At 39.7% G+C, this 23,885-nt stretch overlaps 1 pseudogene; it reads right to left on the bottom strand.

Annotated features, from left to right (window-relative positions):
• The window catches only part of LOC143398294 (antigen WC1.1-like), a 90,561-nt pseudogene that overhangs the window by 28,556 nt on the left and 38,120 nt on the right, over window positions 1-23,885 (bottom strand).

Genomic DNA, 23,885 nt, shown 5'->3' on the forward strand with positions numbered 1-23,885 from the left:
TGTACAACAAGATAGGAAGAGTGCCTGTCACAAACACCCTGAGAGCATTGAATTGCAGGGGAGGGATGCAGGTCTTATTGGTAAGTGGTCTCACCCTCTGTGGAGAGGAGTAATTCCAGTCGCATGTCATCTGACAATTCATGGCATTCCCATGTTGCCTTTCCAGGGATTACACTATTTTCCACAGGCTTTCCAGGGATTCACCATGGCTAGGACACTTCTCATACCCCAGTGGGCACCTTCTGGAGGCCTCTGAAGCACGTGTGTGCCTACTTATTGGGTCTGAAAACTGAAGGAAGGGCTGACTTGACTTTTGACATGCCTCCAGGTTTCCAGACAAAACACCTACAGGGATATTATGGCCTTTCTTGTGAACACTCCCAACCTCCTTGACAGGAAATGAGGAGCACAGTATAGCCAATCTATTGCCCCAAAATGTAGCATATTTGGTGGGAAGAGAAAGGAACTGCAATTGGTTTCTTTTGCAGTCTAGTGACCCCCCACATACCTGGTGTATTTAAATATTAGATGACCTGGAAAGGTGTCTCCAGTGCAAATACTTTGGCTGGGAGAAATTTTTGACATATATTTTTCTTTATGCTTTATTATATTTTCTTTACTATTATTTAATTAATTTGTTTTTTAATTCTTCAGATGGATTTTTCTTTTTCTTTCTCATTTTCCTCTCTCTCTCTCTCTTGTACTGGTGATTGAACCCAGATCACTTCACCTCTGAGCTACACCCCTTGCCCTTTCTAATTTTATTTATTTTTGCTTAGGCTGGTACTGAACTTGTACTCTTCCTGCCTCAGGCTTCAGAGTCTCTAAGATTACAGGCAAGTGCCCTTGCCTGGTTAATGTCCCCCTGCCCCTTTTTTATAATGTGACAAATATTTTTCTTCCTCTTTTTAAATTCCCCGTCTTCTTTCCCTCTCATTTTCCATCTTCAATTTTTTTGAATTAATTTTCCTTTTACTAATTTTTTACTCTCTTGTTCATACTATATTTGTTCTTCCCTTTATCTATTGTTAGTGCTGTTTTAGTTTTGTTGAGTGTCATTGATTATTATTGTATTTCTATAGCTGGTTTGTTTATTTATTTATTTATTTTGGTACTAGGGATTGAACCTAGGGGAACATAACAATTGAACCACATCCCCAGCCTTTTTTTTTTTTTTTTATTTTGAGACAGCCCTTTTTTGTATTAGCAAGGCTTAGGGCCTTGCTCAGTTGCTGAGGATGGCTTTGAACTCGCAATCCTCCTGCTGCAGCCTCCTGAGCTGCTGGGATTAAGTGGCCATTGTGGATGGTCCACCAGAGGTTGGATCACAAATTTAAAGAGACTAGCAGGATAATTTAACTTTATAACAAGACGCAGCACTTGTCCATAATTTTATTTTTATGTTGGTTACTTCCATTGTTTGCTTCTGAGTTGTGCTGGTGATCAAGTGAAGGACGTTGAACATGTTTGATGTGTGCTTTGCCACTGAACTATAACTCCAGCCAATGTAGAGACATTGAATCTTACTAAAACCATGACCTAGTCCTGCTGAAGTGTTGGTGGATATTTCAACTTAATGAACAGGGAAGAGAGAAATCCACAGCTGATAAGCCACCAGCAAGTAGGCATAACTCCTGCTCCTGGACAATCTCCAGCTTAACAACATTAGAGAAAAATAATTCAAATGTGGAAAAAGTGCCTTGAAAGACCTCAGCACAGGTTGTTGCCATATCACTTCAGACCAAACAGTAAAAAATAATATTGGGAAAATAACCACAGAGAGAATGTCCTACACACTGTGCTGTCTATAACAACATGCCTGAACTACCAGAAGGACCACATTTGTATGAGCACTACAGAGAAAGATGTGCTGTGACACAATATCTGGGGTTTCAAAACCCATTATTATCAACCAAAGAAGCTACAGAGAAACAGCCTACAATGTCCACTTCAAATTAATTTCAACACTATAGGACACCTACACACTAAGGCACTTCATTAAGAGAAGGCTGCTTACTAAGAAGAACCTCATATGACAGATTTATAAACAGAAACACTAAAGGCCAGGAGGGAATAGAGTGATGTACTTAAGACCTTGAAAGAAAACAACTGTGAACTACATGACTGTGTTCAGTAAAGTTATCCCTCAAAATCAAAGAAAAATAAGTCATCTGAAGAACATATTAAAGGAATTTTGAACCACTGAACCTGCACTGCTGAAGGTTCTGTATCAATCCTACACACCTAAGATTGTAGGAAGCAAGACAACCTAGCTACTGAGAGCATGGGAAGGAATAAATCTCACTAGAAGAGCAGATCAACAATTGAGAAGGAAGAAAGAATCAAACAGTATCAATTCAGTAAATCATTAAAGCTCCAAAATGAATAGGGAAGAAGGACATGACCATAGATTATTCAAACTGTCCAGAAACAAAACAGCAAAAAATGACAAAAACTACTACAAAACCTTCAATAATAACTCTGAGTGAAAGTGGTCTGATTCTCCAATTAAAAGATGCAGACTGGCTAACTGCATTAAAAATCAAGAGCTAACAACTTGCTGTTTGCAAGAAACTCACCAGAGAGGCAAAGACATATATAGACTGAGAAGAAAAGGATTGAAAATGATATTGCAAACAAATGGAACCTAAAAGCAAACAGAAGTAGCTGTATTCATTATGAAAAATACAATTTCAGAATCAGTCAGAAGAAGGTCACTATGTATTAGTAAATGGAATAAACCATCAAGAAGATATAATAATTACAAATAAATATGTACCAAAGAAAAGAACCCAGAATTTTATTAAAAAATAGTCATAGGATATACTGGGACAACACATTTCCATACAATACTAGTGGTACCTTAATATCCCATCTCACTAATTGATTTGGAATGCAGAGAAAATATCAACAAGCATATATCATAATTACACTGATATTATAGATCAAGTGGACTTAATAGATATCTACAGAATATTCCATCCAACATCTTTAGAATACACATCTGGGTAAGCAGGATAGGTAAGTAAGAGTAGAGAGTCTGAGGTTCAACCAAGAATGTGTCTAAAATTTATTAATGGAACAGAAATAGCAAACCTATAAAGCAGAATAAGAACAACCAATAAGGCAGAGTGAGCATATGAGAAAAAAATAAGGTAGGCAGCTAAGAAAAGGCAAGGTAGACAGTTACAGAAAAGGCAAGAGAACATGTGAGAGAAGCACACTAGAATACGGGGCCATTGTGGATGGTTCATCAGAGGTTGATCACAAATTCAAAGAGACTAGCAGGATAATTCACATTATAGCAAGTCATAGCACTTGTCCATGATTCAGCAGTCTTTGCCTAGTCTAGTGCAGGCAGGGAAGAGTTAAGTAGTTGACACAACCATTCTTGTCATTACACAGGTAATGAAGAGACAAGGGAGTTGAGTGTACTTGAAGGGGAAGGATTATAATGGGGCATCATGTTGTCTAAGCAGGGTAAGAAGAACATGTGCAATCATGAGGAGAGTGGAAAACTGGGAAACTGATAAGGGAGAACATTTGAAATCTGCATGAGGATGAAATATCTGGAAAAGGAGCATCAAGCATATGTGCCATAAGGAGAAGCAGAAACAGAGAAGGAATAATGCAATCAAGATATCAAGCTGGATAGTTAGTGATGGTCAATAATGTGGCTATACATGGAGATGGGGTGGGAGGGAGCAAAGTGCTTCAAAGGGAGAAAACCAGGAAAGGAGAGGCCAGGATGTTATCTCAGTTGTGTTCAAGGTGCTGGCAGCACCAGGAACAGGAGACAGAGGAGCCTGGTGAGCCTGGTACTGCAGTCTACTGGGACAAGGGGGAGTGACCAGGCTGGAGGATGACACCAACAGAAATAGTAGCTGGTGCCACCTCATGGGGCAAATTTCAAGTAATTGAACACAGAGAAAAAGAAAAAAATGTTGAAAATGACATGTGAGAGCAAGAATATTTTTATTCTAAGATTTGGCTCAAAAAATATCCTGATGAAAGGGAAGCACAGAGCCTCCTAATGATAAAGATATCATTGTTTTCAGAGGACAGCCAGGTTTTTGTGAGAACATGAAACTGAAGGGGACATTACAGGTCTTAAGAAATTGGAAGATGATAGTCTCCAATTTCCAACAGGCCCCATGGAATGTTTTCTGGGAGAGGGATGAAGTGGGCATATTAATTTGCGGTAGCATATGGATAAAGGCTCAGAGGAGGTAGTATCAACCAAGACCACTGGTACTGTGAGGAGATGAATTCAAGAACAAAATAAGGGGAGACCAGGCCCCTTATCTCCCAGCCATTCCCCATGATGTGGCAGAGGAGAAGATTAACAAACAGATTTTCAACAAGATTGTTATTGGGGCCATGCCTTGGAGAGGACTTGAGCTCATCATACCCATCCAGGTTATCAGGCATTGTGCTGTGCTTATCATGGGATTATCCATACCTCAAGGTCACCATAGTCCTCCCACCTCAGTATTTACACTGATAAATGCTCTGCTTTTTTCCTGCATTGGACCTCAATTCCTCCTTTAGGTCTCAACTTAAAATGATTTCTCTCTTCCCCAAAGCACGCATTTCCACAGCACCTTCCATTTCTTCATGACACTCAAATTTATGCATGGTGCATGTCATCAGGCTGAAGTACAAACTCCATGAGGATGGGGCAGTGTTTTCTTCTTGCATCTGTCCTCCTGTCTGGAATTAAGTTTCTGCCTACAAGTCACTTGATTACTTTCCATCAATAAAGTGACCAGAGAGGTGGTCTGTCTGATGAAGATGGATTTCAGAATAAACAGCCCAATAGTATTTGATTCCCCAAATTGCTCTCCCACTCACTTGAAAGTGTAAGGGAGATGAAATGTTTCCTTCTAAGCTCAGTTGCCTCTTATGAAATAAGCGATTACTATAATACCTATCATCAGTTGATTGTGACAATTAAGGCACATTACCTGTGATACAGTTTGGTGGGGGAAAAAGTGATAGCACATAGTAAGCAATGTATATAACTGAGGTCCAATCATTCACCCTCTTACTAAGGAAAAACAGGTTAATTAATATAAAAACCGTTTTGGCTAACTGCTTAGAAAGTTTATCAGAGTATAAGTTTATACTTCCATATGTTAAGTTCAGTCTGTCTATAGTTTTCACATAAATTTCTATCACATGTTTCCTTATATCTGTCTTTGAAACAGGACTGCAAGAGGTGGATCAAGAAACCTCTATCCAGAATTCATTTTGTAGACTTGTTTCAACTCATCCATCCTGACAACAACCTACAGGCATAGGACAGATACATAGAAATAGACAGTAGGTCACCTGTACATGTGATATGAGCTTCCTCCTTTGCAGAGCAAGATTGGTGTTTCCAGGGTTCAGAAGGACACTGCCAGAGAGAGGTATCAGTTTCCCGACAGTGGATTCCATCCACCCAGGAAGGTCTAGAACCTTTCCTGGAAGGAACCAAGAAGTTCAGAGTCCCAGTGTCCCCACAGCCAAGCTGTCTGCAGATCACGGACAAGGTCACAGCTTCCATGGAGCTGTGGCAGACACTGCCCCAGGTGTTGTTGTAGAAAACCTCCAGCCACCCAGCACACTCCTGGTCCTCGCTCACCAGCCTGAGGGCCAGGAACTCTAAAAGCAAGAGGAGGAAAACAGGGCACCGTAAACATTCAACTCTTTTTTTTTTTTATTGGTTGTTCAAAACATTACAAAGCTCTTGACATATCATATTTCATACATTTGATTCAAGTGGGTTATGAACTCCCATTTTTACTCCGTATACAGATTGCAGAATCACATCGGTTACACATCCATGGTTTTACATATTGCCATACTAGTGACTGTTGTATTCTGCTACCTTTCCTATCCTCTAATATCCCCCCTCCCCTCTCCTACCCTCCCATCTTCTCTCTCTACTCCATCTACTGTAATTCATTTTTCTCCCTTGTTTTTTTCCCTTTCCCCTCACATCCTCTTATATGTAATTTTGTATAACAATGAGGGTCTCCTTCCATTTCCATGCAATTTCCCTTCTCTCTCCCTTTCCTCCCACCTCTTGTCCCTGTTTAATGTTAATCTTTTTCTCATGTTCTTCCTCCCTGCTCTGTTCTTAGTTGCTCTCCTTATATCAAAGAAGACATTTGGCATTTGTTTTTTAGGGATTGGCTAGCTTCACTTAGCATAATCTGCTCTAAAGAGCATTCAACTCTTACTGCTGTTTTTTCTTTATACCTATGTAGTGAGAACTCATTGCTTACTATCCTGAGGAAGTACCTACTAGGTGGAAGATTGGAAGATTTTTTTTATCCCTTTAATCTGTTTTGCTAATTTGTACCTCTCTTTCTGTTTCTACAACAATATAATATTAGCAAATCAACAGGTAGGAACACTGATTGGGAGTTGAGTAGGAAAAAAACTTTACTACCTGACTAACCATCTGACAGATCATAGAAAAGGAGGGTGGACAGAGGGGTGGTAGAAAAGTGGAACTTCAAATACGTCCACTCTGTGATCCTGCAAGCCTGTGAATATTTTAACTCATATTGCAAAAGGGCTTTTCAGACAACATTAAGAAAAGGATCCTTTCTCTAGGCAAGATGGGACATGCCTGCAATCCTAGTGACTTGGGAGGCTGAAGCAGGTGCAACTCATGTTCAAAGCCAGCCCCAGAAACTTAGTGAGGCTCTAAGTAACTTATCGTGGACTTGTCTCAAAAAAGAAAAATTATAATAAAAAAGGGGCTATGGCTGTAGCTCAGTGGTTGAGCCCCCTGGGTTTAATCCCAGTACCAAAATAAAAAACAAAAAACAAAACAAAAACAAACAAAAGGTGCTTTCATCATGATATTATACTGGATCATCCTGGATAGGATGACTGCCCCCAACAGGTGTGCCCAATCTAATGACATCCTTACACCTATATCCTCAAAAACAGATAAGTCTTTCTGGCTCACATCAGAGGGAGATGTGTTCATAGAATGGTTAGAAGGTTGAGATGCTTTGTGTTTGAAGAAGGATAGGGTCACTTGAGAAATTCAGGCTACTTCTAGAAGCTGAAAAAGGCAAAAAAAGGAGTCTTCCCAGAGTTTCAGCTGTTGCAGCTGCTGACAGCTTGTTTTTAGCTCAGAGAGATCCAGATCAAAATTCTAACGTACACACTGTAAGATGATAAATTTGTGCTGTTTTGAGTCACTCGTCTACGGTAACTTGTTACAGCAGGAATAGAAAACTAATTCAGTGGGTCAGGATGTTGCTCCCACATGTCACAGAAGAGTGATGACTGCTTTAAATGGATACTGTGGAGAATGACTGTGTCAGGGGACAATGCTGAGAAGGAAGGAGCCGAAGCTCAGTTGCTGCAGCAGTAAATGGAAGCACCTCATCTTCTCTGCTGGAAGAACAGGAACTGTCCTTCCCTCTGCTCTGTCCTCACCCCTGTCCTAGGGTTCAGACACCATCCTGTAGACCCTTTCCTGCCCACCCCCACCTGTGCATAGTGTGCACCACAGACCTGAGCAGATGACCCCAGCATCCTTCTTGTGACTGCAGTTGTGCTGCCCCCAGCCCTGGGAAGGGCACTGCCACACGTGGGCCTCCTCTCCTGTGCAGTTCAGCTCATCCAGCCAGATGGGCCCTGATCCCTCTCCAAAGTGAGCAGAGATGGTGGCCTCCAGGGCCACTCCACAGCCCAGCTGTCTGCACACCACGTGGGCATCTCTCAGGTCCCAGCTGTCATCACAGATGGAGCCCCAGGAGCCCTGCTGCAGGATCTCCACTCTCCCTGCACAGCGACTGCCCCCGTCCACCAGGCGGAGCTGTCTGCTGTCTGAGGAGAGACAGGGTCATGTCAGTGGGCATTCACACAGGGAATGGGAAGGTTCTGGTGCTGGAGGTCTTGCTCACCTGAGCAGTTGGCAGTGTGGCCCTCTGAGGATGCAGAGCCTGCTGTGTTAGACCAGGAGTCATTGCACTGGGGCAGTAACTGGGCCTGGTTTCCTACAGAAAGGGTTAGAAAGCAGGAAACTGAGTTAAACTAGACAATAATCTTATGATGGCATCTAAAGGTTGTAGCCCATGACCACGAATTTCCTATTTTCAGGGCTGCTGAGAGCCACAGCCGAGTTGGAATGGCCCCTGGCATTCTGCCAATAGTATTGGTTGACAGGCGAGGCATTACTATCCGCCTCAGCAGATACTTTGGAGTTCTCACGCTACTTTGGAGTTCTCCTGGGGATTCCTGGAGAGTTCCCATTGGTTGGGGAAGTGCAGGAGGAGGGATTTCCGGAGGAGATATTTCCGGCTGGTTCCTGGAAGAGCTGCGTGGCATTCGGGAGAATTCCCTGGGAGCGTGTGTGAAGTGTTTTGGTGGAGTTCAAAAATAAAGTTTGTTCCTGCTTCAGTGGCTCGTGATTTGTGCCCAGCCAGACTGCGGCACAGAGCCAATTTTCTAATGGTGAATTCTGCTTCTACTTCTAACACTCTTCTATTTTAAGCCAAGTACTAGGAATGACTTTAGGGAAGTATGACTATGTCATTGATGTTTGAGAGTATTGCATAGCTCTAAGGGAAGCAAGACACTGGAGTCAAGTTTAAAGAAAAGTAAAAACTAGAATCAGCTTTTTCTCCTGGAAGTATTTGACAATTCAAAGTTAGTAGTTAAGTCTGAAAATGTCAGCACCTTTGCCAGATTTCCCTTGGGAGAACCCAAGTAAAATTTAGGTTATACCAAAGAGGAGAATCCTTTTAAACACCCAGAAAACTTATATTTTTAAACTGAATAGGGATGAGTGCCCAATTTTTCATCATTTCAATTCTTTTTGTGTAAGGGATCTACTCTAAATAAAGTTGTAATAAATAAAATAATTAAATTTTGTAAATCAAATGGGTAGTGGATTAAAGAATATAAAATCCTTTCTGAAGGTTTTGTAGGATGAACTTTTTGTTCAAATACAATGTCTTTCAATCAAAAAATACCCAACACATATAAAAGAGTTTATGTAGAAAGAAAATGGACAAAAGAGGTAAAAGAGATTTTCACAGAGTGATACTGGTGTTTCCTTATAGATAATTCAAATAATCATGATTAAATTTTGTAAATTAAATGACATGATGGGAATTTTGGTAGATAAATGATCACAAACATCCAATAAATAATTGAGAGGCATGAATAAAAAGAACCAATGAAAAAGAGCCAATAAATATCAGTAGGTAAAAATGAGAAATCAGAGGATGAGCCTAACATAATGTAGATTAGCACAAAATAGAAACAGTAAGTGGAAGAATATGGGAAAATATTGAGTGAACAGCAGAAAGACAAAAATGTAGGAAATATAACAGGAAACTAAGAGACACAATGAGAGATACTAACATTCCTATGTACTCTACAAGTTTTAGGCATTAAGGCCCTAACTGATAGTTCAAAGGTATAAATTAGAAAATACACAAAGATATTTAACACATCTGTCATTTAAAAAAAATACCCACAAATTCTGTCACATTCTATCCATTTCTCCTGCTCTCCAATCTGGGCTGACAGGGGTAAGTTGCCTATAAACAACAGAATGTGGTGAAGCTAGCACAATTTGACTTAGGAACCTAGCTTAGAATGTCAGGCCTCTTCCTCTTGACTTAGTAGGATTTTGCTTTATGGGAAATCTACTCTGTGGATTATCCAGTGGGAGAGAGCATTTGACAGCAGCCCCAGGTGAACTTCAAGCTACCAGCCATGTGAATGAACTATCCTGGATTCCCAGCTTGGTCAAGTCTTCAATGACTCAGCTGCAGATGAGATCCAAGTGCAACTTCATGAGAGACCACAAGTGGCAACTGCTGAGAGCCCTTGCCAAATTTGTGAATATGGAAATCATGGGCAAAATAAAATGAATTCTTTATTTGTGTCACTATTTTTTTTTGGCGGGGTGGGGGGGAGGAGGATTGGATTAAAAAGCATTAGCAACCAGGACAATTACATTTACTGTGAAACAGCAATCCTACATTCCCATGCTTATTGTGGCACTATTCACAATAGTTACCATATGGAATCAGGTGCCCATTGAAAGACAAATTCATGAAGTAAATATGGTATAAATACAGTCATAAAGAAAAATGGAGTCCTGCTGTTTGCATCAAATGGTAGGAATTGTAGGACATCATGTTAAGTTCAATAACCCAGACACAGAAAGACAAGTACCACATGTTATCCATCATATGTGGAAGCCAACAAGGTTAATTTATGGAATTTGGCAATGACACTGTGGTTGTGTGAAAAATTCTTAAAAATTCTTGAAAACATCATCTCATCCACCTACTCTTAAACTATTCACTCAGAAATATTTTATATATTCAGGGATAAATATGATGAGAGAAAGGATAATAGAGAAAAATAATAGCACTGGGGAATCTTGGTTCAGGTTACCTGGGAATTTCATACTTTCCTAAGCTTATTCAGAATTCTCAAATTATAAAAAAGAAAGAAAGAGAGAAAGAAAGAAAGAAGGAAGAAACAACAAGCCAGAAAAAATGAATCTGAAAACTAGTAATTATGGTTTGGTACTGGGTGTTCCCCAAAAGCTCATATGTGAGACATGAAAGTTTAAAAGTAAAATGATTGGGTTATGATAGCCTTAACCTAATCAGCACATTAATCCTCTGATAGTATTAACTGGGTGGTGATTGTGGCAGGTAGGGTGTGGCTCGATGAGGTAGGTGCCTGGTGGCCTGTCTTGGGTTTATATATTGTCCTTGTTGAGCAGAGTTCTCCCTGTTTCTGCTTCTTGGTCGCCATCTCCCGATCTGCTTTCTCCTGCTACAGTCTTCCACCATGATATTCTGTTTTACCTTTAGTCCCAAGGAATTAAGTAGACTATCTATGGACTGAGACCTCTGAATTCCTGAGCTTCAAAATAAACTTTTTCTCCAGAAATTGTTCTTCTCAGACCTTTTTGTCACAGCAGCTGAAAAGCTGACTAAAACATTAGAAGAACTAATTCCTAGGACATTTCACTAAAAGAAACACTAAATCATCATAAACATAAAACACCAAGAATACACCTAGTAAAAGTTATGTATAATCTCTGAGAGAAACTAGAGATATACATTATAAGTTAATTAGCTCCATATTGATGTTTGGGTCAAATCAAAACTCAGTCTAAAGACCATGATGTTTTTATTGTATTAAATATATCAAGTCATTTATAAAATTTATGTGAAATGCATAATACCGAGTATGACCAATGCATTGGGCAGGAAAAACAACACAATTAGAACAGTTACTCTAAAGTACTCTTTAAAAATGTTTATCAGACATGCTGTAAAGTTATAATAATTAAGGAGGCATGCATGGCTACAAGCATAGAAAATGACAGAATGGAACAAAACAGAGTATAGAGCAAGAGTCAGAAATAGCTGCACCCTGTGAATTTCAATGGTGGCACCACAGTGGGGAAAGGGCCTTTCAGTAATGATTCTGAGTCAATTGGATGTCCAAACAATAATGGGAAACTATCTTCACACCACACACCCTGTATACAATACCAACCCCAGAAACATTGTGCAATTATATGTAAAAGAAAAGTAATTAGACGTGATAAGGCACTTGGAGAATATTTTTATGATCTATGGTAGTAAAGTTCTATTTAAAAAGACATTAGAACACTAAGTGTACAGGAAATATTGATATTCTGTGCTTCATTAAGAACAAAAATTTGACTCCTGAATGAAGACTATATTAAGAGAGGTAAAATAAATGGACAAGTATTAAAAACCATATAAAAATATATCCGTATTTGCACTAAAAGATATTGACATGGTAATTTGTAGGATTATTATTTGAGTATTCAAAAAGTGCAAACAACTCCAACATCCACATCATTTGAATGGCTCAACACATGATCCTGTGGTTATTTGGCAGAAAACTCTACAGCAATAAAAATAAATGAAGCTTGACTAAAAATAAAGACATGGGTGAATTCTAAACATTATGTTGAGTCATAGTAGACATGAAAAAAGAACATACTGCATGCATTTACATAAAGCTCAAGATGTGCAAAAATATTTTGGAGAAGTTAGAGTGATCTTCCTTGGAAGGGAGGAGGGCATAGTGCCTAGAGAGATGTGCAGGTTACTCCTGGGAGCTGCTGATACTCTCTGGCGGCCCAGGTGAGGAACACGACAGAGCTGTCATTCATTGTTATACATTGTTGTCCATGAATTTGAATAAATAAAAAGGCTTACTTAAAAATATTGCTCTTAATACCACTTGACAGGGCCTGAAAGATGAATGATCATTGAGAAGAATCCTATTTTACCACAGAATGTTTCATTTTTGAAGTCAGCTCTCCATGTTGTTTGCTCTTAGAGACATGTCACTCTAGTACCAGTCAGCCCTGCCCTCTCTTACCTGAGCAGACCACAGAGGCTGTGTTTCCATGGGCACAGGCAGGAACACCCAGGGCAGTCACAGGGCAATTCCACAAGAAGGACTCAGACCCTGAGCAGTGGAATCTATCTCTCCAGATCTCATCTCCTCCTTCCACAGAGTATGCTCCCTTTGGGGTGGAGATGGCGACTCCACAGCCCAGCTGGCGGCAAACTACATTGGCATTGGCCATATTCCAGTGGGAGGCACAGAGTGTTCTCCAGCCTCCAGAGGTCTTCATCTCCACTTGACCCTCACACTGAGAGCTGCCATTTTTCATGAGCCGAACATCTGTATATCCTGGTGGAAGACAGGGTTTTAGCATAGTCCCACATTTTTCTTACCCCCACCACAGAGTGCACAGGGAGGTTAACATCCTGTTGTGAGTCTCACCTGAGCAGACAACTTGCACAGCCCCTCTGTGGGGACAACTTCCTCCAGGACAAGGTACTCTGGGGCAGAACCAGAGGCCAGGCTCCTGCCCCTCACACTGGAACTCTTCAGCCCAGACCTGTTCACTGTCCTCTCTGAAGGGCAGGTTTCCCAGGACAGATGCAGCCTTGCCACACCCCAGCTCCGCACAGATGACCTGGGCAGTGGGTAATGTGAAATTCCCATCAGATACTGGAATCCACTCTCCTCCAGAATTCACTTCCACTCGCCCAGAGCAGGGTGCATATCCTCCAACCAGATGCACAAATCCTATGGTAGTAAAATCAAATAACAACAAGTGTCAGGGAATAGAATTACAAAGCTAAAAGTCACAGGTATTTCTGGGAAATCTTTTCATTTTCCAGGGTTCTGGCATGGGGAGAGGATTCAACAGATGGTGCCAGAATGTGAATTCTCAGTGCAGTTGTATGAAGATAAATTTTGGAGAAGGAATTTGTAAGGTCTGTTCTAAATTGCTGATTCAAGAAAGGAAACACTTCCTCACACACATACATATACATACATGTATATGTGTGTGTCCAAGAAATGAATATATATATATATATATATATATATATATATATATATATATATATTTGTGTAATAATGTAGTTTTTATATGGGCAAATTATTGTTCATATTATAAAGGTATCTGTGTTTTTATATAACTTTCTTTGTCAGTCTATCTCCTTTTATTTTTTTTATAGTATCCATAACTATCCAGTGAATGTGATCTCAGTGTAGAAAATAGCTAGTATAAATTTTTCACTATTTATGCCCTCAAACTTTCAATTCACAGATACTAATTCCAAATAAGATAACATTTGTTAATGAATCAAAAAATTCAGTATGTATAAAAACTGACAATTTATACTTATTTTCCACTTAGGGATCAGAAAAGAGCCTACTAAACAGTGTGAGGCTGAGATAGAAACCAGGTTATTGTGACTCAAATAATCTGTCTTCTTTACATTATTTTCCCCATTACAGAAGACAGAAAGACAATTTAGAAGAATGAACAGAATTTATCCAGAGCTTTGAGCTTGAGCACTTTTTTTTTTGGTTTTGTGGGGATTTTTTTTCTAATAAACAAAGTTTGAAAAATCCATTATACATCTATTGAAGCTGATAAGGAAGTAATTTCAAGTATGGGTTCTGATATTTGGGGAAGTATTTGGTTACAGATATAAAATTTTAATATAATAGTAATTTTATGTAGTGAAGAAGTTCAGCAAGACATACTTTCTCAAGAGAATAGCATATTCATTATTTCCCCCCCAACAAGTAAACCATCAAAGTACAATGAACACCAAAAGCATTAATATAACTTATTAAAATTGTTACTTAAAACATTAAAATTGGAATATCTCTTTTTTCTCTGAACCTAATGTATTAATATGAATTATGGATTCCTGAAGTGTTACTACAATGGTAATTTTAATTAATATCATTATTATAGAGCAGTAATGACAACATACCTTACTTATAGCATCAAAATGCAGATACACAAATTCCAAACTAAAATCACTAATCTTTAGGACGTTATGTTTTAAAGAGAATGAGACCTGCAGGCACATCATAAAATCAGCCATCAATATGGTTGTCCAGTGACAGGAACAACAAAGATCAGCTTCCAGAACAGAAACCTGGCTGGCTGAAGGCTCTGCCTGTGGATGCACCAGGATTCCTTCACTGTGAACTCTGGTTTCCACTCAGTTCCACCTTCACACTAAAGGTCAACACAAGTATCACCAGAGAGGGCCACCAGGTTTGAATGACTGATTACAGATTCATCTTAGAGAGAAACACAAACTTGCCTGCAGTGTCACTATTCCTTTTTCTTTTTTTTCATTGTATTTTGCACATTTCTAGCATCCAAGAAATTTGAGGTAGAATAACATTACATCCAAGCTCTATCTAAGATAATACAATGGGATATCTGAGTACAGTGTCCTCCAATTTAAGTGTTATGAGGGTACCTTTGTCTTAGGCACTGAGTTCTATTGCAATATCAAACATTTGCAAGAAACTTTTGTATAATTCCCATTAATAAAAATTGGAAGCACTTCACATAAAGAAATAGATCACCCAATGCAGGTTTCACCTTTGCTCTTCTAGTCTTCACAGTTCAGAGAAACTAATCCAGCTATAGCCTGAGAGGGTGAAGAGGAAAATTCATACAATACATGTGCTCAGACGATCAACTGAGCACCTGTTGTTGTACTGAACAGATCCTGAGGAGTTCAGAGGGCAGAATTGTTGTAAATTCAACAATTCATTTATTACTTTAAATCTTTAAGGTTTGATCTCTACGTTTGAACACAAGAGAATAAATTCTGCATTTTGTGTTATGAATCAGAAGGGATAGAGACACACTCATACTTTAGTCCCAAAGGAGAATGCATCAAAGCCCACAGCAACCAATCAAGGAAAATGGTCCTGCTCTGTGGCCTAAGGAATTTGGAGGATTGGCATTAATAAGAACTGAACGGGCAGAATGTGTTTGGTACACGGCAGCAAATAGACTCTTTTAGTGGCTTCTCTAATAGGGACAGACAGATGGGCAGCTCACAGGCAATGTCTGGGTGTTGGTTGCTTCCTGTATAAATAAATGAGGTACTGTGATATTTATCCTAAATCCATTCTCAGTCTCAATTTCCCTTCCTAAATCTGTCTATCTGAATTCTCCAGTACCCTAAATCCTCAACATAATGGCCTTTTTCATGGCTAAGTTTAAAGCTCCATAGTGATAAACGCTGTTGACAGTGTTAACAAAGTGTTAAAAAGTTACTAAAAATGATATAATATTGAAGATACACATGTGCTTATGTCCTTATGTCTTGACAGAGAAGAAAGAACCTGGGGAGACTTGTTAGAGGTTAGAGATATGGAGTCATCCAGATCTTTCCACTGGGACCTCATTTATGCCTCTCAAGGATAGCACCTCTTGCTTCAGCTCCCTCCCTTTTTGAATCCCCTCCCCATATCCTCAAGAGCCCCTGCTGTTGAGGATATATTGTGTGCCTTTATCCTTGGTGCCTCATCTCTACTCTTATTTCACAGAGGTGGACTTCACTTTACAAACTGAGTTTGTTTGCAAAAACCACTTCAGTCAAGTCCTAGGAGGGTGTGTAGAAACCTGGTCTCCAGGAAACTACTCTTTCTGTACCTGTGCCAGGTCCCGGGAAACCCCCAATTCTCCACATTCCAGCTTTTACAAAACTAGGGCTCTTTCATCTTGTGGAAATGGCCTCTCTCACTTCTCATCACTATTAGAACTTTTGGGCTGGGTACATGGAGAATGGTCACTGGAGGCCCAGAAATGGGCAAAAATGCCTGTGATTAGGAAAGGATAAAATGGGGCAAAGAAGACATAATCTAAATTTTTCCACCCTAGCCTGATATAGGAGAGAAGAAGTAGAAGAGAATATTCAGAGTCTGCTTCCTTGTTTTCTAATTCAAAATACTAATGTCTTTTCAGAATTTGCCATGTTCCAGAAATGTTATTAGGTGCTGGGTATGTATATTTCAAGGAAATAATGCAGACAAAAGCAAACAATTTCAAGCCATTTGAAGTTTATGAGAGACCTGGCTAGATAAAGAAAGAAAAATTGCATCTGCAGAGGTCCACTGATTCATAGGACTCATTCTCACTAGAGTAAATAAATTCAAACTTGGAGTCAGATATATCCTTGTCTGATTCTTTGCTTCAAGAACACATTGCTTCCTTGGGCAAGTTTCAAGTTTCTAACCTCAATATCTCAACATTGATTCAATCTTACAAATTATTCCTCTTTTACACAGCAAGGGTATACAGAATTTATACAGATATACACAGAGTCAATATCATACACCATTATCTTTTGTGCTGCTCAGATAATCCTTATGTGCTCTTTGTCAACCCTCCAATGTCATCTGCCAGGCACTGGAAACTCAACTATCTTCCTCAAAAAGTTGTTTTTTTGTTCCGTTGTCCTTATTCTTATCAAATTTACCTCTTAATGCACTTCTCTTGTATTACTGAATCCATCATATATAAACTATATAACCCTCCCTCATATCTTTTCACCTGTATAATTTTCCTTCTTTTTTCATTTAAATTAAATTTATCTCAATTTGATACCCAAAACATAAATATTATACCTATTAATGGAGTAAATAGATTTCTTGATGTATGTGTACATTGTGTTATCTTTTCATTTCCTTCTGTGACAATTTCCAATGTTATCCTTTGGCTTTTTGAAATAAAGCTTATTACTGTTATCTATAGTCTTCCTACTGTGCAATGGTGCACCAGAACTTCTTCTTCCTATCTAAGTAAAGGCTATTACTAATTGATCAATCTAAAGCTTTCCATTTCTAACCCCTACACATTCCAGCTTATGGTAATCACAATTCTAGTCTAATGTTCTGAACTTTTATGAGGTCAACTCTTTCAGATTCAATGTATAGTGAGATTTAGAAGACCCTTGTCCTTCTTTGCCTGACTAATTTCATTCAACCTAATGATCTTCAGGCCATGCATGCTGCAGCAAGTGAAAATATTTCATTCCTTTTTATTTTTTACTTTTTTTTGGATGAACAGTATTCCATTATGTAAATGTACTTCATTGTATCCCTGTAGTAGTTGATGGACACTTACATTGTTTCCCTTTCCTAGCCACTATCAGTAGCGCTGCCATAAACATGGGAGTACAGATGTCTTTTCAACATCCTAATTTCATTTCCTTTGGATATATGCTCAGCAGTGAATTGCTGCATTATATGTTAACTTTATGTGGAGCTGTTTGATAATGTCTTTGTATTTCTCTGTAAAGGACAGATTTGCCATGTTCTGTATTTTTGATTGGCAGATTTATTCTTCGGTTCTATGAAAATTTCATGACACTCACTTCAGGTCTACATGTTTCCTGTTGAGAAGTTCACTGTCAAGTAAGTTAGGACACCCTTATGGGTTGTTTATTTCTTTTGATTGCTTGAGACTCTTTATCCTTCATCTTTGAGAGCTTATTATAATATGTAAAGAGCCCAAGTCTCCAGGTCAAATCTGGGTGCCCAATTAAATTTCACCCCCAAACACACTTTCCATAGTGTGCTGTTTGGGGCTTTGGGAAGCAATGAGGAGGGAGGTCCTGTGGCCACCAACACTGCAATGCTGTCACACACTGAGGCCACAGCCTGCCAAGGCAACACAGAACTGGGGAGGGACCAAGGCCCTCAATGCTATGAGCTGCCTACTCTTGAAGTGGACTGATGGACCAAGACTCTTGCAACCAACCACGGGTTCTTCTTGAGTCTGTCCCACCAGCACACAGCTCTTGCTCTATGACTTCTGTGACACCTTTGAGGTCTCTAATTCCTACTGAGTGCTGAGTATCACCATGGTGGGCCTGGCATTGTGATCTAAGACAAAATCCTATTTCTGCTTTTGCATCTTGCTTCTTAGCAAGTGGAGACTTGATTTTTTGTTGTTGTTAAGATAGGTTGGAGGAGCGTTGGTGGAGACAGTCTCTCTGCTGTCTAATTAAACATAGTTCCAGAGTCTCAGTCTTAGTTTTCTGGCATGAGGATGAGGCTTGTTAGGCTCTACTGGGAACCTTCCTAGTCCTGAGTTACACATCTAAGGCCTGGACTTAATTACCTTTCCATTTCCCAAGAAGGAGGCATTGTCCTTTATGCTGGGCTGCTTGGATTATGGGAAAGGGCAATGTTTCCTCTTTCCTTCATTGTGTCTTTTTTTTATTATCCTAAAAGCAGGCACTCACTTGGTTTTTTTTCTTTTCACACACCTGGTTTATTTTCTCCTATCAAGCCATTTGTTCTGTGAAAAGTTTTATGTGGTGTATTTGTGGGAGATCACTTAATAACCATCTTGATCTGAGTCCTAAAGTTCATAATCTCTTACCATAATAAACATGCATTAATATTTTATTGCTTTCAACATTGATCTGGGAGCACAGTGTTAAATTCACCTCCCAATATGAGTTTATACAGAAATTGCTTGAAACAGAAATGTAGAGAGAATCTACTGTAGTACTGATGGAAAGAGAAATTGTGACTCCCAAAATTTCACTCACAGTTCTCTGGCCCTTCCTACCAATGAATTAAGAATTGTGATGTTTGAATCTGGAAAGGAGAATCGCAACTTTCCAGTAGCCCATAAATTCCCTTGTGATGTGTTTAATCCCTGTGCCCATATACCTACTAAGCCAATGCAAAAATATCTCTGACTGTACATTACGAACACTCAATTCAACTGAGGAAAGTAGGGCCTCATGATCATTTGTCCTTTGAAAATTTCTGCAAACAGAGTTTGTGTGCTAACCTGTGTGCTAATCCTAAAAATAGTAAATTAGAGGAATAAAATTATGAAGATTGATTTTATATTGAAATACTCTACAAAAAATATCTTGTCAAATAAGAGAGTTGAGAAGGGAAAGGACACTATTAGAGATTTACAAGACAGTAATAGATGAAGCCCATCATCCATTGTTATCCCTGAATCTTCTGATTGAGGAGGGACCTCCTACTCCTCTCTGGACAATTTATCTTATTCCCCCAGGGATCAGACACTACTTCCTGGAACTTTCCTTTCTCTTAGGTAGTGGAGAATGCATTGACCATACCTGAGCAGATGACGCCTGCATCATCATAGTGCTCACATCTGTTCTTTCCCCAGCCCAGGGAAGGGCAATTCCACAAGTAGGCCTCCTCTCCTGTGCACGCCAGCTGTGTCAGCCAGATGGGCCTTGATCCCTCTTCAACTTGTGCATAGAGCCAGGCATTGAAGGCCTCTCCACAACCCAGCTGTCTGCACACCACTTGAGAATCTTTCAGGTCCCAGCTGTCACCACAGACAGTGCCCCAGGAATGCTGGTGAAGGATCTCCACTCTGCCTGCACATCGACTGCCCCCGTCCACCAGGCGGAGCTGTGGGCTCTCTGAGGAGAAAGAATCATGTCAATGGTTGTATTTACAAAGAGAATGAGAAATGTTCTCTTATCATGTGGTACTTTCTCTCCCACCCAAGTAGCTGGCAGAATTACTTTCAGAATGCAGAATGTGCTGTTAAGACATGGAGTCATTCATTGTACTATGGTAGCAGCTAAGTCTCAGTTTCTACCATAACATATTGGAGAATTAATTAAAAAAAAAGAAATGAAATTAATCACAACATAATCAAGTGAGCAGTTTTAGGCAGAAGTTATTATGTAGATCTGATCAGAGTAAAACTTGTTATTGGTAGATTTCTGCATATCATGTGAAAAAACAATTGGAAAAATGCCAAGATTCCTACTTTAAGTAGCTCAATGTGTTTTTTTCTGAGTGATTTCTAAGAGTTACTGTAATGGGCCATTATCTGAATTCATTTCTTATAATATACTCCTCAGTGCCCATGGCCTGAGATTTGGAAGGATGAGAGCACAGGGGATGGAGTAGGAAATGGAGATGACATCATCAGGTGTTTCAGTTGACAGCCATGAATCCAGGAAAAAAATGCAATTAGATAGACATTAAGACTGAAAAATGAATGGATCATAAGAAAAATCAGAGTTAATGCAATATATTTTACTAATGAGTCTAGGCTTCATAGTTCAAATATGGATATTTAATTTCAAATTTATGTTTATTATAGGTATATTGGGCAAGCTCCCCAAATAGATGATGTCATATTTTGACATTGCCCAATTGCCACTAGGAATCATAGAATGTTACTTTCTCCCCAAATATATCTAATCTGTGCTTCAACTTCCTGCCAGGAGTTCTTGATGAGGAGGCAAACGGCAGAATAGAAGTACCATTTTTGTGACTCTGTGAGTGACAAGAGTCAGGGAACACAGGGGAAACTGTATTCTGAGGAGAGAAAGAGGAAGAATATTGGGTACCAGTAAAGAAATGACAAGGCCGGAGAAAAGTACAAGGCAATTTATAACTTCAACTCCAACTATCTTACCTGTGGGAGAAACACATGGTTCTTACAAGCTTTAAATCAAGTTTGGGGCGTTGTTCTGAGAGGGACTCCTCTCGCACAAAAGAGAGTTTTAGAGAAGGAACTGATCACATTGCTCAGCAAGCTCTCAGAGTGCTGTGAGTGGGGGTCATCTTGAGAAGGGACCCATTGTAGGAGCTAAACTACAGATAGGAAGAGTGACTGCCAGAAACACACTGAGATAGTGGCAGAGGAGGGACTAAAGTTCTCATTGATATGTGATCCTTCTTTATATGAAGAGGAGTGATTCTGGTCTCATATGGTTGGTTGCACACACAGGCCACGTCTGAGAGCTCAGAGATCACACCTAGCAATTCACCACATTTTGTGCCCCATCTCTAGGGTGGAGCTTAAGTGGTTTGATTGCTTATACCACTTTTTACAGGTGTTCCAAGGATTCACCAAGACTAGGACACTTGGCATGCCCCATGGGCATGAGATCTCTAGAGCAATTGTGTGCCCACAGTTGGGTCCACAAACTCCTGAAGGAAGGGCTTATGGCGCCTTTGACTTCTGCTATGCCCCCACATTTGCAAACAGAACCCCTTCAGCATGATTAAGGCCTGCACCATCAACATTCCTTAACCTCCATGCAGGAAATGAGGAGCTAAGTGAGCAGGCATATCAGACCATATCCTAGCTTTTTTGATGGAAATTCAAAAGAATGACAACTGGTTTCTTTTTTAGTCTACTAAACCCACATACTTGGTGGATTCAAATGTTAAATGACAGGTAAGAGTTCTCTGCCTGCCAGTATTTTGTCTGGGAAGAATTTTTTATGCACATTTTTCTTTTTTAATATTACATTTTTATATTTTGCTTACTATTACATATTTAATGCATTTTAAAATTCTTTAAATGGATTTTCCTCTTTTTTTCCCATATTTTCTTTGTATAAAATAGATATCTTCTTATATTTATATCCCCTTTATTCTTCTAAAGAGAAGGTATTTTCTTCTGTAGCCTTCCTTTTCGAATTAATTTTTCCTTATTAATTTACTTTATTGTTCTTTTTGTATTTATTCTTTCCTTTATCTATTGCTTTTTAACTTGTTATTAAGTTTAAATAATTATTACTGAATTTTTATAGTACTCTTTAGTAAAAGTAATTTTTATAGTACAAATACACAGGTCACCTGTACACGTGATATGAGCTTCCTCATTTGAAGGGCAAGATTGGTGTTTCCAGGGCTCAGAAGGACACTGCCAGAGAGAGGTATCAGTTTCCCGACAGTGAATTCCAACCACCGAGCGGGGTCTAGAACCTTCCCTGGAAGGAACCAAGAAATCCAGGATCCCAGTGTCCCCACAGCCAAGCTGTCTGCAGATCATGGACAAGGTCACAGCTTCCATGGGGCTATGGCAGACACTGCCCCAGGTGTTGTTGTAGAAAACCTCCAGCCACCCAGCACACTCCTGATCCTTGCTCACCAGCCTGAGGGCCAGGAACTCTGAAAGCAAGAGGAGGAAAAAAGGGCACAGTGAGCATCCAACTCTTACTGCTGTGTTTTTTTTTTTAAATATTTATTTTTTAGTTCTCTGCGGACACAACATCCTTGTTTGTATGTGGTAAATTTTATTATTCCTAAGTAGTGAATGCTCATTGCTGACTGTCCTGAGGAAGTGCCCACTAGGTAGAAGACTGAAAGTTTTTTTGTCCCTCTAACCTGTTTTGCTAACTTGTACCTCTCTTTCTGTTTCTATAACAATGTAATATTAGCAAATGAATAGGCAGGAACACTGATTTGGGGGCTTTCCAGGAAGTAAACTCTTTATCTACTATCTGACCATCCATCTGACAGACCCTAGAAGAGCAGGGTGGGAGAGAGGGTGGCAGAACTGTGGAGATCCAAATATGTCCACTCCCTGATCCTCAGAGCCTGTGAATATTTTACCTCAGGTCAAAAGAGCTTTTCAGACAGATTTAAAGAAATCCTTTTATGGATCATTCTGGATCTTCCTGGATTAATAGGTGAGTACAATCTAATTATATCCTTTGGCCTGTATGGTCAAAAGCAGATAATTCTTTCTGATCCTCATCGGAGGAAAATGTGAACATGGAATAATGGTCAGAATGTTGCAATGCTATTGTATTGAAGAGGAAAGAGGCCATGAGACAAGGAATTCAGACAACTTCTAGAAGCTGAAAAAGGCTAGAATGGAGTCTTCCCAGAGCTTCAGCTGTTATAGCCTGCCGACACCTTATTTATACCCCAGACAGACCCAGGTCAAAATTCTAACCTACACACTGTAAGACGATAAATTTGTGTTGTTTTGACCACTCAGTCTATGGTAACTTGTTACAGCAGGAATATAAAACTAATTCAGTGGGTCAGGATGTTGCTCCCACATGTCACAGAAGAGTGATGACTGCTTTAAATGAACACTATAGAGAATGACTGTGTCAGGGGACAGTGCTGAGAAGGAAGGAGCAGAAGCTCAGTTGCTGCAACAGTAATGGAAGCACCTTATTTTCTCTGCTGGAAGAACAGGAACTGTCCTTCCCTTTGCTCTGTCCTCATCCCTGTCCTAGGGTTCAGACACCATCCTGTAGACCTTGGGGAGAGGTGCATGGCGTACTCCATACATGGCATACATTAAGGGCATCTGAGTGGCAGGTCTTTCCCCTCATGCTAGGCATGTGAGTGGCAGGCCGCTTACCCCATAGGCATAGCACTGGGTGTGGGGCCATGTGTTGCAGTCCCTGTGCTTGCTCCATGGCCCACTCCTCAATTGGTCATTGCAATGACAGCAGAAATTGCATTGGTAGCTGCCTGTAATCTGTTTAGCTACTGCTTGAATATATACAAATAAAAATATATTTAATTTATATCTATTTACTGCCTAAATAGATATAAATTAAATATATATAAATGTGCAATATAAGCAGACCTGCTTCCTGCTTGGTCTCAGGAGGTCTTGATTAGCGACTCCGCAGCCACACTTTCCTCTACCCTGTTCCGTGGATCTCCTCACTGGACGAGAAAGAGCTCACACACAGACCCTCTCTTGCCCTCCCAGCCTGTGCACG

The sequence above is a fragment of the Callospermophilus lateralis genome, chromosome 4 (assembly GCF_048772815.1).
Source record: "Callospermophilus lateralis isolate mCalLat2 chromosome 4, mCalLat2.hap1, whole genome shotgun sequence".
NCBI classification, from domain to species: Eukaryota; Metazoa; Chordata; class Mammalia; order Rodentia; family Sciuridae; genus Callospermophilus; species Callospermophilus lateralis.